Genomic DNA, 17,535 nt, shown 5'->3' with positions numbered 1-17,535 from the left:
CTTAGGATGGTCAAATTATGGTGTTGATAAAAGGTAATTAAGAAACATCTAAGTGGATTTGATTTGAACCTCATGACAATTAATGATGGGTATTTTCCAAAACATCTTCATAAAGTCACCGCCGGCAAACACACCAAATTGTGGAAATGGTTTTAAATATTGGATAAGAAACTTGATATTTTGATGTGAAATATTACGTTTTTATATGCATCATTGTCACAATTCTATATTTTTCTTATATTCTCATATAAACTATTTATTTTAAGTTTATTGCATGCAAAATATGCATACATATACAAACATTTAAGTATTTTAAGAGCGTAGAGAGATCGACTCGATTTCGCTGTGTTTCATGGGAGTGGGCGGGGCTAAAGTGATGTGTTGACTCTGATTGGTGTAATTTTCTGTATAGAATCATGGGTAATGTAGTTTTTCACCAGGAACTCCACTATTAAGCTCTTTCTAAAAAAATAAGCTGAAATTATGTGGCTGACGGATTCAGCAGAAGCAAATGTCATCGATTAACAACCTCGTAGCTCACAGTAAGGTTCTCTTTAAAGGTTTAAAAGTTATTGTTCAAAATCAATTTCCTCAAAGGTACACTGTGTCATTTTTTAAGTATTTTATTAGCGAAAATCAATGTCTTTATTCATAAATATGTCCTCATTGGTGTACAATTACCTCTGCCAATGATCTGACTTATCCTCGTAAGCGAAGAATTTCTTATCTTTACTTACATTGGATGGGTAAGTCCAAGGAGGCTTCCATGTCGTTCCGCCATTTTGAAAAATTATAATAGCAGAGAGGGACAAAAAGTACTAGCCTGTTTCCACAACGCTTTTTCGTTCAGAGCCAGCGTCACGTGACTGAAACCAGCTGAAACGGGCAAGGAGATCAGAGAGAGGCGATTGTCACTGTCCCGGCAAATCGACCTTGACCGGCGAATTAAAAAAACTAGGGTAAATATCGGGATAGCTTTTCCCAGGTGGAAAGAGCTAATGAAGGAGAAAGACTTTGAAAGGGACGACAGGTAAGTCAATGTTACGGTGTACAATGTTCGATGAAGTGCTATTGGAAGACATGTTGTCCTAGCTTCTTGGTACATAACGGCTACCGTAGTTGTAACACGCATTTGAAAAAGCGAGGCGCTAGAGAACACTATTCGTTTCAATGCAAAATACAATTTCACCGCTAGATGGGGGAAATTCCTAGCCTGGTTAAAACCAGACCATTCTCAGTCGTAACTGAGTTATGGTCTGGCAAAGCTTCATTAATAACTCATTTCCAAAGGGGCGTCACCAACAGACGTCACTCAAATGCCTCTGGGCGCAATTGGATAGACCTAAAACCAATCAGAGCGATCGTCTTCGTGTAAAGCCATATGCTGCGTCCCTAAGTTACACTACGCCATAAAAGTATGTACTCTTTTTGTGAAGAAAAGGTATTTACTTTTGAATGTGTAGCAAAAAAGTAGACAAGCTTTGGGACATACTACTTCGTCATCTTTATCGGACGGATCTGTCCCGTGCGTCCTGTCATGTAAACTGCCCTGTCAATCATCTCGTCACAGTTAAAATTAGGGCTGAACGATTAATTTAATTTGCATATTCATAGAACCACACATACTAAATGAGGCAAGGGTGTCGAGTTACATTCCAGCTGTTTTAAGGCATGAAGAATTATTTTCAAGGAAAAAACATTTAAATATGTCATTTTGGTGATCAAAGATGAGTTTTAAGGGATAAAATTATTGATTACACGAGGACTTTAATGAGAACGTTCTCAGAACATGTTTTTGTTAGCTTAGTTACAACAATGAGCTCACTAACCACTGTCAGCTTCATCTATGAGTTTCATGCATGCGAACAGTTTGGCATATAATAAAATCTCTAATAATATTTCATCTGCGCAGCTTCAAAAATCCTATGAAAATATGACTAAATTTGCAGGACGTGTTTTAAAAAACAATGCTTTTAACAAAATTTGAAATGCCAGAAAATCCAGCCAGATGCAATGAGCTCTGCATGGAAAACTATCTCTCTGCTCTCATTCTGATTAAAAAGTAATACGCTAAAACTTTGTACTGTAGTGTTTGCCGACATCTTGTGCACTTTCTGCCTCGAGGGCGGACCGAAGGCAAATAATGAGATTATCAACTATTCAAACACACAAACCAGATTTGGAAGAATTCAGAGTGTATTTGCATAACAGTCTCAATCACACTGATGTGATTAGTAGTTTCACACACACAGCTGACCCAAAAATGACTCATGTGTTTCATAACCTCCTCTGACAGCGAGAGTTAGTGACAGTGGGTCAAACACATCAGACAATCAGGCCGGAAGAGTCCGGATGGGGAGAGATCCTGTCGTTCTGGAAAAAAAAGTTCTTGTTTTCCAGTACAAATATCTAAAAATTCTTAAATCAAGATGCATTAACCTTGTTTTCTGAAAAATTGATCAAAATTAAGGGAGTTCATGATTAAAACAAGAACAAATATCTGTCAATGGGGTCAGAAAAATATGGAAAATTCAGTCACAGAATAAAAGATTTTAAAGGATAATCGTGACTTTTTCAGAATTGCCTGTTAAATAAACTTTCGTCAAATCTGACTTTTTTTCTTGCAATTCTGACTTTTTTTCTTGCAATTCTGACTTTTTTTTCTCGCAATTCTGACTTCATAACACGCAATTGCGAGTTTGCATCTCAATTAGATGCAAGAGTTACAAAATCCAATTCTGAAAAAAAAAAAAATGTTTTGATAAATTTTCTTCAGAATTGCGAGTTTATATCTCACAATTTTGACTTTATATCATGCAAATCTGACTTTTATATCTCCCAATTGCGTGTTATAAAGTCAGAATTGTGAGATATAAACATGCAATTCTAAGAAAAAAAAAGTATTCTGACTTTATATCTCGCAAGTCGAAACGCGGGACGTAAACTCACAATTGTGAGATAAAACATCATAATTACCTTTTTTAATTTTTTATTCTGTGACGGAAACATTCTCCCATAGAAAAATGAACTTCATCAGCAGATATTTGTTGCTTTATTATTGTATAAAACGATTGACTCTGACACAAAGAACTCTATTTCTCAATGCAATAATATTTCAGTGTCATGTATAAAACGCAAGGTTATTGTAAGGCAATCGGCTTTAGTTTCTGCAGCTCATGTGTGTTTATGTGTGAATCGAGTCATTATATCACGGTCTGAATGAGGTCTTGGTGTGACGGGGGTCTACGGGGTCACTGTCCGTCTGTCTGTCCGTCCACACTGGGCTCATTGTTAAACCTGCCAGCTCACCAGTTTGTGAACGGCAGTGGGAGTCGAGGAAGGGTTCAGCGCGGCCAACAGAGAACCAGTGACGAGCGACAGGCTCCATTTCTCATGCAAACTCTTTTGGCCATGTCTTCATATTTAATACTTTTCTCTACAGCCATGATATGACTTTAGACCTTTGAAATTCTGATCCCAATGTCTTTTTCTGGTGTTTTATGTGTTATGATAACATCTGACATTATTTTAATTGGCAATATGCAATGCTTTTGAATTGCATACAGTTTTTAACAAACTAAAAAACTTAATGTGATGCATGTCAGTCATGCATAAACAAAACAGGTATAAAGAGTCAAATATACTTTTAAGAATATCTCAATCAAAAAGTACAAGTTGAGTACAAGTATGGGCCAAATATACTTAGACTTTTCTGTCAGTATAAGTCAAGAATACTTAAGTATATTTCTGAGAAGTACATCAGTTTTAGTGTGTAAAAGGAGTACACTAACAGCACACTTGAAACACTGTTTTTGTAAGGGAGTAAGCGAGGTCTGTTTTGCGAAATCCCGTTATGTAAGTGTCCTGCTTACTTGGCACACTGCATCTGTTGTTGTCGGGGAAAAAATAACTCATGTTTGAGTGCATGATGCAATTAGTACAGAGAATCTCAAAGTCCTCCGATCACAACATCACAGAAACCTGTCGAGAAACAAGAAATGACTCTTCTTTAATGCATATTCCTGCTCTTATGCACAAATCATCAGTGCATGTTATTCACAACTATAACGGTTTGCCACAATCTTTAATCAAAATGCAAATGCAATAATAGCATCAAATATATTCTGTTTCCCAGAAGGAAAATGAGTTGAACTCTGTTTCATGAGGAGTCAACTTTATATTTCTTTCATGTTGGAGGTTGTACGTTTTCTAAAGCACCTACAAGGTCTTATTTCAGGGAGAAATCAGCTGGATATCTTCATTTGAACAGATATTTGTGGAGAAATGCCACTCAGGGATGTGAAACGACTGCCAAATAGGCAAGGCTTTTTCTCTGTTGGGTCTCTGGAGTGAAGCATTACTGAAGGTGAATGTGTTTGGCTCGACTAGCATGGAGACGGTATTAATAGTGACAGGTGGAGGTGCTGGAGTCCTGCTCCTCATTCCCCATCGTCTGGGACTCGCACAATAACACACACAATGGCCTTTATCGCCTCGGCTTACAGGGGGCTTCACGGCGTCCAGCCTATCAGACCAAAGCAGCTTAACCTCCACATCCATCACTCACTCGCTGCTCACAGGCCTTCGGGATTCGGGAGGATAAATAAACTACTAGCCCACGAGAAGCGGGACTGTGTCATGAATCTGTATGGGTCGGGGGCCGTGAGAGGAATGAAACGGGATGAAATGCAGAATAAAGGGGTGGATTCAGTGCAGGTCAACCCTGTTATTTTACAGCTTATGATTATTTACAAACCTGATTTTGTGCCATCTCAAACATATCTGACACCGTGCGCTTTAGTTTATCAGCAGCTAAAAAAAATTGAAATAATTTTTAATTAAATGAATCATAAAAGGTTAACAATAAATAAATAAAACATTTACTGAAAAATGAAATATGAAATGTTTTATTTGTTTACCTGCATGTAATGTGACTTAAGCGACATCAGTGAACGTGCAAATGTGTCGTTAAATTAGTGAAATGTTAACTATTATATATATATTATATATAAATATAACTATATTCACTTTTTTCCACTAATTAACTATTAACAAATCTCAGGGGGACTTAAAGTAAATATTTACAAAAGGAGTTCAGCTGCTAAAAGTGTGAATGGACGAGAGATCACATATATATCTCAAGTTTTATTTTGAATTTATATATCTGACATGACTCTCTCTAGTTATTGGTATCGGACCTTTAAAAACCAAAATCGGTCGACGACGAATGTGAAAAATTATAGGAAGGATAAAAAATAAAAAAAAACATTTATTAAATATATAATTAATTAAAACGTAAAAATGTCAAATTAAAATAAAACACTTGAAATGTTGTATTTGTTTACCTGCATGTGTAAGTGAAAATGCAAATGTGTTGTTAGATTATTGAAATATTAGCCTAAAATCTCAAGGGAACTTCAAGACAATATTCTGGGTCAAAGGGGTTTGGCTGACAAAAAATTGGGAATCACTGTTCTAGTGTGAATCGACGAGGATATCACAACCTCATGTTTTATTTTTCATTTATATGTCTGACATGACCCCATCGGCCATCAAAATAAAACTTGGTAAAGATTTTGGCACAAAAAAATCATGGAAATTATTCAAAAAGGTGCAGTAAGCGATTTCTGAGAAACACTGTTGAGCACTATAACACTTGTAACCAATCAGCAGTAAGGGGTGTGTCCACTCATGAGGGGGGAGGGGCCTGTGCTGCAGAGTGTGTTCATGGATTGGGGGCGGAGCTATATAGATAGGGGTGTGATCCTTTAGGGTAGGGGCGTGTTTGTTTTGGTGATTTCAAGTTTCTCAGAAATCGCTTACTGCACCTTTAAATGGCCCTGAATAAAAGTCACACTTGTATTTTTCAGTCAAAATTAGCGCGACGGAAATGAATGTGAAGCGAATTTCATCCAGTGGAAGCGTTTGGTACTGCGCCCAGATTAATTCTGACTGGAAGCTCATTTTTTGAGATATCAACCTCACATTTGGAACACAACTTGTTTAGGTTTATGGCTTTGATTTTCCTGCATTTTTAGAGTAAAACGTGTTTTGGAAAATATATATTTCATATAAAAATTGAAAATAGCATTTTTGTGTGTTTTTTATAATTGAAACTTTGATAGCACTTTATTTTACAGTCCTGTTCCCCTTGTACGTACTATACTTATTATAGTAAATTACAATAACTGGGTAATAACCCTGAACCTACTCCTAAACCTAACCTTAACCCATGTAGTTACCTTATATTACCAGTACTTTCTTAGGTAAGTAAACTGTAAGTACATGTAAGTTCACGTACAGTAAAATAAAGTGCAACCTCGACTTCTATAAAATTTTATATTTTTCACTTCAGCAATAATCTGCCATGTGTCATCTTTATAAAGAGACCAAACTTCAGTCTGTGCGCCAAAGCATTCAAGATTTACGAGTTTAAGCGGGCAACTTCATTTTCATATGCTCAAAAAGTGAATAAATGGATTATAATTAATGCATAAATATAATTTAGTACCTAAAAATACAAAATATAAAAAAAAAAACATTATCTAACTAAAATATAGTACATTCATTTAATAATATATATTTTTTTACCACTACGAGAGGAGGTTTAAAAATACATATTTGTACCTTATTTACCTGTAAAAGTTAATATAGTAGTACCTTTAAGGGTATATAACTAGTCTAAGTTACTGAACTGCACCTTTAAGGGGTAGATGAGGTACAAAGACGTCCTTTTAAGGGTTCTGCCCCAGTGGCAAGCTGTTGTAACCCTAAAAGTTTTGCATTTTGTGTTCAGATTCAAAAATGACATGCAGATGCATTACAGTATCTGAAAACAAAGATGAAAATATTGATTTTTGCAGTACCAGAGTTCAAAACAATGCTTTAACACCAACACACTTTGACACCAGACGATTCAGTGTGATTGTTCGAGAGAAACTGAGAGTAAGATCAGGAGGGAATGTGTCCGGCGTGCAGAAATGAAAAGCCTCTCCAGATTTGGCTCGGCTCACAGGAGCGGCAGCAGAAACAGAAACAGTAAAAGACTGGACTTGAGCGGCCGCCAGCGGAGCCAGCCAAACTATTCCTCATTTGGACCTGACCGACTGATGACCCTCCTGTTGGAGAGATGGAGCTCTGGAAAAACAAAAGCACTGGCACGGGCCCGAGAGAACCACGAGACACAAAAACAACCATGAACAGATGATATTGTTCCAATCAAAAAAAGGGAGGGTTTACACACTGCGAAACTGACCTTACTCAGTATTTTTGTCTTGTTTTCTAGTACATTCTTAATCAAGATAAGATTCATTTACTTGAGAAGCAAAATAACGAGCTTTTACATATTCAATCTTGCTTCTGAAAAATGGATAAAAAATTAAGTGTTTATATGGAGTACAAGAAAAGATATCTGTCAGGGGAGTTAGAAAAAAACTTCAATGGGGAAAATGGAGATTTTTTACATATTTTTTCTTGTTTTAAGCATAAACTTAATAAGACTTCATTTTGATACATTTTTCAGAAAACTATATAATATCTTAAGTTATGTTCCTTGCAAGTAAATGTATCTTGATTTAAGAATTTTTTGATATTTGTAGGAGGGTTATTATGTTTAACTAAAACCATTAAAAGAATTGTTTATTAAGTGTAATTGTTTTAAAACAACAACAACAAAAAAAAAAAATACATTTCTCACTTTAATTTAGTTTAACTTGATGTACTATAATAACTAAAATTGAAATACAGAAAATGAAGAAAAAATAGACATTTTTAAAAATCAACTAAAATTACAAAAACACAACAAAATTTAATTGAAAACAGAAAATGTAAAAATAACTAATTCAAAATATATATTAACATATTAATAATAATATTATATAAATATAAAAATATATATATAATAGTAGCCTACACTGTAAAAAAAAAAAAAAAAAAAAAAAAAACTTGCTACCTTCAATTTTTAAGTACAATCACCTTGGTTGTGTCACATTTCATCTTAAATCACATTAACTTTAAAAGACTTTAAAAGAAAAATCAGTCGAAACTTTAAAAAAGTAGTTTAAAATGGCTTAACTTATTTTAATGGGTTGAAGTAATGTAAAATCATATGTTGTCGTGACTTATTGATGATTTACAGTGTATATTAATTTATATATTTGTAAACATTTTTGCTATGTAAAATATAAAACGTCTCAGACTCCTTTTCCTTACTTCTCCATCACATCTCCACATGTGAGATTCTCTGAGCTCCGGACAAACCGATGAGAATGTGTTTTGAGAAGCTCAGAGAGGGCAGGACCTGTGTGTGTGTGTGTGTGTGTGTGTGTGTGTGTGTGTGTGTGTGTGTGTGTGTGTGTGTGTGTGTGTGTGTGTGTGTGTGTGTGTGTGTGTGTGTGTGTGTGTGTGTGTGTGTTTGAGGCTGTGATGCTGTTGTTGATCCCATCAAAACACACAAAATTCAACGGGCAGGGTCCAGATATCACGTGTCAGTGTGATGTTTGTTACCGAGGCTCAGTCTGGCTGCCGAATGACTGAGAGGAGAAGCTCTCGTGTGTTTTACTCTCCACACATCCGCCAGCTTTGCAAAGGCCTGCCCCCAATTATCCTCCCACAAAGCTGCTAAAAAACAGCCGAAATCTCGGAGCGTTTGAAGTGTTTGACAGAGAGCAGGACGGCTTTGAATAGAGAGGCCTGTGTGAACTCGTTCAGCGTTTGGAAACGAGGCTCGGGGAAGAAATGCCACTGGATTGGAAGCAGCTGTTGAGTTGGAGAAACATGGTCTTAAACGGGGCCGTATGTGCCAAAACGTCTAGAAATGTTCATCTGATATGCTTCACCACAACTGACAGGCCTCGTTCAACTACACTGACTGCTAATGTGACATGAACACTTGTGGAATGTTGATTAAATATGTTCCATAAATGATTGTGTGCAACCATACACTAGTTATTTAAAAAATATATATAAAAAAAATCAATAATTCATCAATTAAATTGATGAATTATAGATTTTTTTAAATATATTTTTTAAATCACAAGTAAATCACTAGTAAAATCTACTTTTAAATCACTTTACATTTTACTTTACATAAATCACTACATTTTAAATCACTAGTAAAAATAACATATAAAAATGAGATTTATAATGTCACTTTTGATCAATTTAATTGCTGAATTATAGATTTTTTTTCTATTTCAAATTAAATAAAATATTTATATATAAAAAAAATGCTGTTTGAACTTTCTATTTATCAAAGAATCCTGAAAAATAAAATGTATCACAGTTTCCACACAAATATGAAGCAGCAACTGTTTTCAACATTGATCATAATCATAAATGTTTCTTGAGCATCAAATCATCATATTAGAATGATTTCTGAAGGATCATGTGACACTGAAGACTGGAGTAATGATGCTGAAAATTCAGCTTTTGATCACAGGAATAAATTACACTTTTCTATATATTCACATATAAAACAGATATTTTGAATTGCAATAATATTACCAATTTTTTTGTGTATTTTAATCAAATAAATGCATTGGTGAGCAGAAGAGACTTCTTTCAAAAACTCTGAGACTGAGCACAGAAATACTGAAACTATCAAACACTGAATAAAGGAACTAAAACTAATAGTCGCAAAGAGCAAAAACTACCAAAAAAACTAAAATGAAAGGACAAACTGAAAATAATTAATTCAGAAATGCATTATATAACAGAAGTAAATGCTGTCTTATGTTGTCTGTTCTTTGTTACATTTACAAGAAACCCAAAATTTTAGCTTCACGTTAATCAAACTTGAAACAACTTTGAGTTCTGGATTTATATCACATGCATTGCTTTGCACAAGTCGGTTCCTTTGCTTCTGAAATCGGCATGTTTTTGTTGTGAGTCACATATTGCAATCAGCCATTGTTTGATCAACGCTGCACGCTTCATCATACTAACCCAGGCCCTTCTGTAAACACATGTGAGAGCTTCACAAATCCGGGAACATTCGGGAACTTTCCGAGGGTTTTGCTCATGCACCCGTCAGAGAGTTTGTGTCCTGTCAAGCCTCGAGTTCTTGAGCTGAAAGAGGCTTTAAATGCGAGAGGAATGTTGCAGCATTGTGGGAACGCTCGTTCAAAGGCTTCGGAAAACTCTGGGCTTCTCGACCGTTGGCTGCGAGTCCTGTCAATCACAGATAATAAGAAGCATTGTTCGGGTATGCTGTGGCACACATGTCTCGCTCTTTGATGAAATCTCTTCCCATCTGACAGGTGTACGTGCTTCAAGAGACACATCTCGGATGAGGGAATATTGGAATCGCCAGCAAAGAAAAGAAAAGAAAAGAAAAGCAAAAGCTTTAAATGGTCTATTTTAGAAAACAACACAAATGCACTGCAGAATATGTTGAATATGCTGTGTCTATTATTGGAAATGGTAGAATATTTTCTCTTATTACATGGCTGAAATTATTATTGTTAACTAAAACTATAAAATATTGTTTTTCTAATTTAATTAAAGCTTAACTTAAACTAAGTTGCAAGTTGAAGCAATAAAATGATTAAAGCTAAAACTGAAATAGAAATAAAATAAAGCTAAATATAAAACAATTTACAAACATTGAAAAGGACCCCATAGAAACATGTTAAAAATCCCTCTGAGTATGTTAGTAATGCCATGGCAGCCACCTAGAACACCCTAGCAACCCCATAGCAACGTGCTTAAAACAATTCAGAATAGTAATGGCCTACAACCCACCAAGAACACCCTATAGCAACTCCATAACAATGTGCTAAAAACAACTTGGAATACATTAGAAATGACCTGGCAACCACCTAGAACACCCTAGCAACCCCATAGCAACGTGCTTAAAACAACTCAAGAATAGTAATCTCCTAGCAACAACCTAGAAGACCCTAGTAACCCCATAGCAATGTGCTAAAAACAACTCGGAACAGCAATGCCTTGGCAGCCACTTATAACACCCTAGCAACCCCATAGCAACGTGCTTAAAACAATTCAGAATAGTAATGGCCTACAACCCACCAAGAACACCCTATAGCAACTCCATAACAATGTGCTAAAAACAACTTGGAATACATTAGAAATGACCTGGCAACCACCTAGAACACCCTAGCAACCCCATAGCAACATGCTAAAAAAACCTCAGATTAAAAATGCCCCTGGCAACAACCTAGAACACCCTAGCAACCCCATAGCAACATGCTAAAGACAACTTGGAATATATTAGAAATGCCTTGGCAACCACCTAGAACACCCTAGCAACCCCATAGCAACGTGCTAAAAACAACTCAAGAATAGTAATCTCCTAGCAACAACCTAGAAGACCCTAGTAACCCCATAGCAATGTGCTAAAAACAACTCGGAACAGCAATGCCTTGGCAGCCACTTATAACACCCTAGCAACCCCATAGCAATGTGCTAAAAACAACTCAGAATAGTAATGCCCTAGTAACAACCCAGAACTTGCAACCCCATAGCAACGTGCTAAAAACAACTGAGAATAGTAATGCCCTGGAAAACCACTTATGACACCCTAGCAACCCCATAGCAATGTGCTAAAAACAAGTCAGAATAGTAATGCCCTAGTAACAACCCAGAACTTGCAACCCCATAGCAACGTGCTAAAAACAACTGAGAATAGTAATGCCCTGGAAAACCACTTATGACACCCTAGCAACCCCATAGCAATTTGCTAAAAACAACTCAGAATAGTAAAGCCTTGGAAACCACTTATTACACCCTAGCAACCCCATAGCAATGTGCTAAAAACAACTCAGAATAGTAATGCCCTAGCAACAACCCAGATCACACAACCCAGGACATACTAGCAACCCCACAACAACATGCTAAAAACAACTCAGAATAGTAATGCCCAGGGCCGGCTCTAGGTTATTTGGTGCCCAAGGCGAGAGTGCCCCGTGCCCCAAATACAAGCAGTGTGTGGACAGTGCACAGTAAAAGTGTACAGCGTGTGCGCAGCTTTCATAATACGATACATACATTTAATTAAATTTTTTTTTTTTTTTTTATTCTGCAATTTTGCGCCCCGTCCAGCAGATGGCGCTCCAGGCGGCCGCCTGTGTCGCCTGTCGGCAAAGCCGGCCCTGGTAATGCCTTGGCAACCACTTATAACACCCTAGCAACCCCATAGCAACGTGCTAAAAACAACTCAGAATAGTAATGCCCTGGCAACCACTTATAACACCCTAACAACCCGATAGAAACATGCTAAACACATCTCAGAATACAATGCCTTGACAACCACCCTAGCAACTGCACTGCAACATTTGCATAAACAAACATCACATCAGCGAAGCAACTTTTGAAATATAGCGATTCCATCTGGTGTCGCTAGTGACTCATAAATGACAGGCTTCACCTTTAACATGAAAACCAACAGCCGGCAGAACAAGCCACTCAGCTGAGTGTGATCCTGAGTGACGGTCACCTTCACAGCAGCAGGACACCGGAGGAGATGTGTGTGTGTGTGTGTGTGCAGATGTACAAGTGTTTTCAGTTCAATACCCTGCGTTCGGAATCTGCTGTGTTTGGGATGTAATTAGTATGCATTATTTCTCATACTTCAAAGCTCAGGTGTGTTTATAAGCCCCTCTGAATAATGGAAACCTGCTTGCAGGAACAATAGAGATGGAAAAAAACTATTGCTAGGCTTTTTTTTCTCTTTTTTTTTAATACAAAGCATGTGCTATCTGAATGAATTTAGCAGGAATCACGTATATGGAAGGGGAACAGCTGCCAAACTCACTCTCATGTTGTTGTAAACCTTCCTTCTACACTGAAACACAAAAGAACAGGTTTGAAACGATCTCCAATCTGCTGTTTATCATGTAATGAGTGGATGTTTACCACGCTCATATAAAGTCGCTTTTTTAACTTCTGAAATCTAATGTCTGGCAGTTTCTCTATGGGAAAACATCACAATTTCCTTCATATATTCAGGGCCGGCCCGAGGCATAAGCGAACTAAGCGGCTGCTTGGGCCCCCCCCCAATCGAGGTTTTTTTGTTTTGTTTTTTTTTACATATTAATTAACTTAAACAAGTGACATAAATGAATGAAAGGATTAATAATTCAAGACAAGAAAATTCTGATTTCATGATCAATATACCTGCCTACAACTGCTGCTGTGTCTGCCAGTGTTTGAGTCATGCGCATAACCTCGCGTGGCGTGCATAGACAATTTGTGCGCAAAGTCACGGTAATATTAAGCCATGTCACAAAAAATTGATTTGATCAATGATTCATCCTTTAAATGTAATGATATTCAGAACAGAACAAGAATAAAAAAATAACTATAAACAAGCCAAAACGAAATAATTTAAAGCGAAAGTGAAAGTAAGCGGCGTTGGGCTCACGTATCTCTCTCATTAGAATCAAAATGTTTCAACATTCGCGATGGATTTGGATGGTAAACTATTCTTTATCATAGGCTTTGTACTTCACTCACGTTCCAATATCGACGGAAAAAATAATCCTCTTCACACTCGCAAAAATGTGCTTGGAAACATCACAGTGGAAGATTACAAAGCTGGAATATGTTGTGCGTGTGTGTGTGTGTGTGTGTGTGTGAGTCGCGGGCGCGATCGAACAGTGGAAACATAAAAACATACTCATGTTCATACAAGACATCATTCAAACTGCAAAGTGTTGCAAAACGTTGGAGGATATTTTGCAAATAATTTTTTTTATATGTTTTGTGACAGTTTGTTTTCAGAAGTTTCCAAGAGTTAGTAAAAGAGTAAAGAAAAAGTTAAAACTTTAAGTAGGCCTATCTATTTTTTATGAAGTATTTATTTTGTATTAATACATAGCCTCATTGTATTAATTTATAATGTAACATTATAGCGTGACATTGTGTCAATAATCGTCAAGCACAGGTGACTCTGCGTGGTGGGAGGGGGCCCCCAAATCAAATTCTGCTTAGGGCCCCCAAAAGGCTCGGGCCGGCACTGCATATATTGCACTTATATTTAATACATTTAATTTCTTGTCGTTCAAGTCTTGGCTCAGCTGTTATTCAAAAGTCTTGATGCCTTGTTTGTAAATGGTAAAAGTTGAGCTGTGCTGTTTGCGGTGAGAACCGTGATGAAATAGTCCTTTACCACAGAAGTGTATAAAGTCTTTTCATCGCTCTAGATGACAGGAATCGTCCAGCCCTTTTTTTCTTGGAAAGCTGAGAACGACACACACCCTCCATTTAAACCTCCCATAAACCTGCTCTACCACTTCATCACTTCATCATAACAATTAGGTGAAAGCTGTGAGTCATGACATGTGTTCATACGTGTCACACACACACACACACACACACACACACACACATAAACACGAGCCCTGGCTGTTCATCAGGTTGGACAGGCAGATCCTTTTGTCCCCGGTCAAACATGCCCCTGCATGACGACTGCACCCCGGCAACTGTAGCCAACGGCGACACTAAACATGTGACACACACAAAACAAATTTTCAGCAAATATCTTCTGCTTGGGAAATCTCTGAGTGCCAGAGAGGAAAGCATGACAAAGATCACTATGCTAAAGGCGTACATACTATTTCTGGGAAGTGAAAGTAGTGTTTATTAGCTAGTTTTTGTACCACAACTGTACATTTAAAACAAAGAAAATCATATATAAATATAAATTATAGAGAACTATAATATATATATATATATATATATATATATATATATATATATATATACATACACAGGTGAAGCTCGAAAAATTTGAATATCGTGCAAAAGTTTGATGATTATGGCTTACAGCTTATGAAAACCCCAAATTCAAAATCTCAGAAAATTTGAATATTACATGAAATCAGTAAAAAAAAAAGATTTTAAATACAGAAATGTCGGCCCTCTGAAAAGTATAATCATGCATATGTATATAGTTTCACCTTTTAATTTGAATTACTGAAATACATGAACTTTTGCACAATATTCAAATTTTTCGAGTTTCACCTGTATAGCCTGTATAGCCTATATACAGTAGGCTATATAATTTTTTTTCTCTGTTTTTTAATGCAATATTTAATTTGTATTATTACAACAACTGTACAATAATAATAATACAAATAAGCACATATTTATTATATATAAACTTTTTGAAAATGAAATATATTAAATATAAAACAAAATTATTATTTATTAGATTATATTTTTTATATTTAATGTAATATTTTTTTTACAACAAATGAACAATATTTTTTAAAAACATACTGTATATACATGACTATTATTTATACATTTTTTCTTTTTTATCATATCAAAATTAAATATATTAAATATAAAAATGATAAAATACAAAACAGCACAACTGTACAATACAAAAATAATAATAATAATACATAAAATCTGAATTTAATAAGAACTATTATTGTATTAGTATTGTATTATTATATAATTATAAAAAAGATTATATAGTTGTACTGTTTTGTATTTTATATTTTTTTTATATTTAATTTGGATTTTTTTATTAGCTTTTTCTATATAAAAACTATACAATATTTATAAAAAATAAATATAAAAATATATATGGGCATTATATCAGCCATCAGTATCAGCTTTGTCATGCAGCTTTTTTAACTTACACTGTGGACAAAAAAATCATGTGTTTAAGGAAGTGTATAAAGTTCAAGAGGACAGAGGCACTTTCACATTAAATTACAACTGTGTAGGTTATAAAAATACATATATATATTATAAAAATCCATGTGTGTGACTTACAGAAATCCCAGCACTATTGCATTCACTAAATGCAGACTGGTTACATATTTTGTATGTGCACTGGAAACCTGTCCACCATTTCTGATGCAATCATGACAGTGCATCATCATTCATTTCCCTGTAAGCGTGTAACCTCACACATACACACACACACACACACACACATCATTCCCCTTCCTGCATCGCTCAAGCATTGGTGATGTGATGGAAACCCAATGCCGAGTCTTTTAAATGCGGAAAGACTGGCACATTCCCACCCGGAGCGAATGACATCATTGTTCTGCTGATCTCTGAACACACTCTGTTGTGTTTCCTAGGCGATCTGTTCAGATGAGCAGACACAACACACACACACACACACACACACACACACACACACACGTCACTCAGATGAGTAACAGTACTGTATATACAAAGACATGATGATGCAATTCATCAGCAGAGAGAGAGAGAGAGAGAGAAAGAGAGAGAGAGATCTATTATGTGATATATAATATATAATATATAATAGAGGCATTGAAACACATATAGAGGAGATTTGATGATACTTTGCAACATTTGCTTATCTAAACTCATGAACAACAATTGAGGGATTATGCAATATTGTGCAAACAGTCAGAGCTAAAGGCCGTCGTCATACACAATACACAGCAGACTTACAGACTTTATTCACAATACGCCACGAAAATTAATACCAGTAACAAAAGTATGATTTTTCATTATAATAATTTTTATTCTCACTTTATAATGGTTAAATCTTGCTCCATCCGTCTATCTATCCATCCATCCATCCATCTATCTTTATTTTATAGTTATAATGAACTGTGCTTTATTTCAGAAGATGTAAAATAAGTCTCTAATGTCCCCAGAGTGTGTGTGTGAAGTTTTAGCTCAAAATACCCCACAGATATTTGTATATAGCATGTTAAAGTTGTTTTTGAGGCTGTCCCTTTAAATACAAATGAGCTGCTGCTCCCGGCACAGGGGGTGGAGCTTCAACAGCTTGTATGCACTGAAAATTTCGATGTTTATGTTTAAACCGGAGTCATACAATAATGGAGAGACTCAAGAAGAAGTGACAACATGTAGAAGCAACAGGACATTTCTGAATGGTTAGTTTATGAATTTATGTAGTTTATGTGTAGTATCTTCTATTCTGTCATGATAATCTATAAATCGTGTTCAGGGGGCGGGGTTTATGTCAATTCTAGGGTTGGTGAAGTCACTAACCCGGGAGGAATGTGGTGTAGTCTCTACCAGCCGTTTGTTCTAGTCCTTAAAAAACGATTTCTTTAAAAGCAAATATCTCCCTTTGCTTTGAACTTTGAGCGTCGTAACTTTGCAGATGTTGTTTATCATACAGCAACATTACACACTAACTAAAGTTAGAAAAGTCAAACCATAATTAACCACTCCTTTAACAAAAGTATGATATTTCATTATAATTATCTGAATTCTCACTTTATGAGGGTTAAATCTTCAATGATACGATCTGATTCAAAGCATAATTATTAGGCTAAAGGCTTCAAAATGATTATTTGACACACACCATGTTGAGATCTCTGGGATCTCAAACATAAAACATGAGCATTAATATATAATCCACCATATCTCAGTGCTCTCCTCATCAGCTCTATCTGAAGGACGCTGAGCGTCTGGTCGAGTGAGACACGTTTGCACTGATGTTCCAGGAGGATATAAAGCGATGCTTTTCGCTGTGGAACGGTTGCCATGGTAACTGAGCGTCTGGCTGCCGCTGACCTCACGTGTGTGTGTGTGTGTGTG

The 17,535-nt window shown here is 36.0% G+C and overlaps 2 long non-coding RNA genes across 2 annotated transcripts in view; both read right to left on the bottom strand.

Annotated features, from left to right (window-relative positions):
* Positions 1 to 17,535, bottom strand: part of LOC309486262 — a 118,967-nt gene that overhangs the window by 17,212 nt on the left and 84,220 nt on the right. The window lies entirely within an intron of this gene.
* LOC309486268 lies at positions 11,325 to 12,373 on the bottom strand. The gene is made up of 2 exons (XR_014201430.1): positions 12,136 to 12,373; positions 11,325 to 11,893 (listed from the first exon to the last, which is right to left on the bottom strand). It is a non-coding gene; the product is annotated as an uncharacterized lncRNA (long non-coding RNA).

Source organism: Leuciscus leuciscus (assembly GCF_965113295.1).
Source record: "Leuciscus leuciscus genome assembly, chromosome: 22".
In the NCBI taxonomy this organism is placed as follows: Eukaryota; Metazoa; Chordata; class Actinopteri; order Cypriniformes; family Leuciscidae; genus Leuciscus; species Leuciscus leuciscus.
Note: the sequence above shows the minus strand (reverse complement) of the source record. Positions and strands in the feature narration are given on the sequence as shown.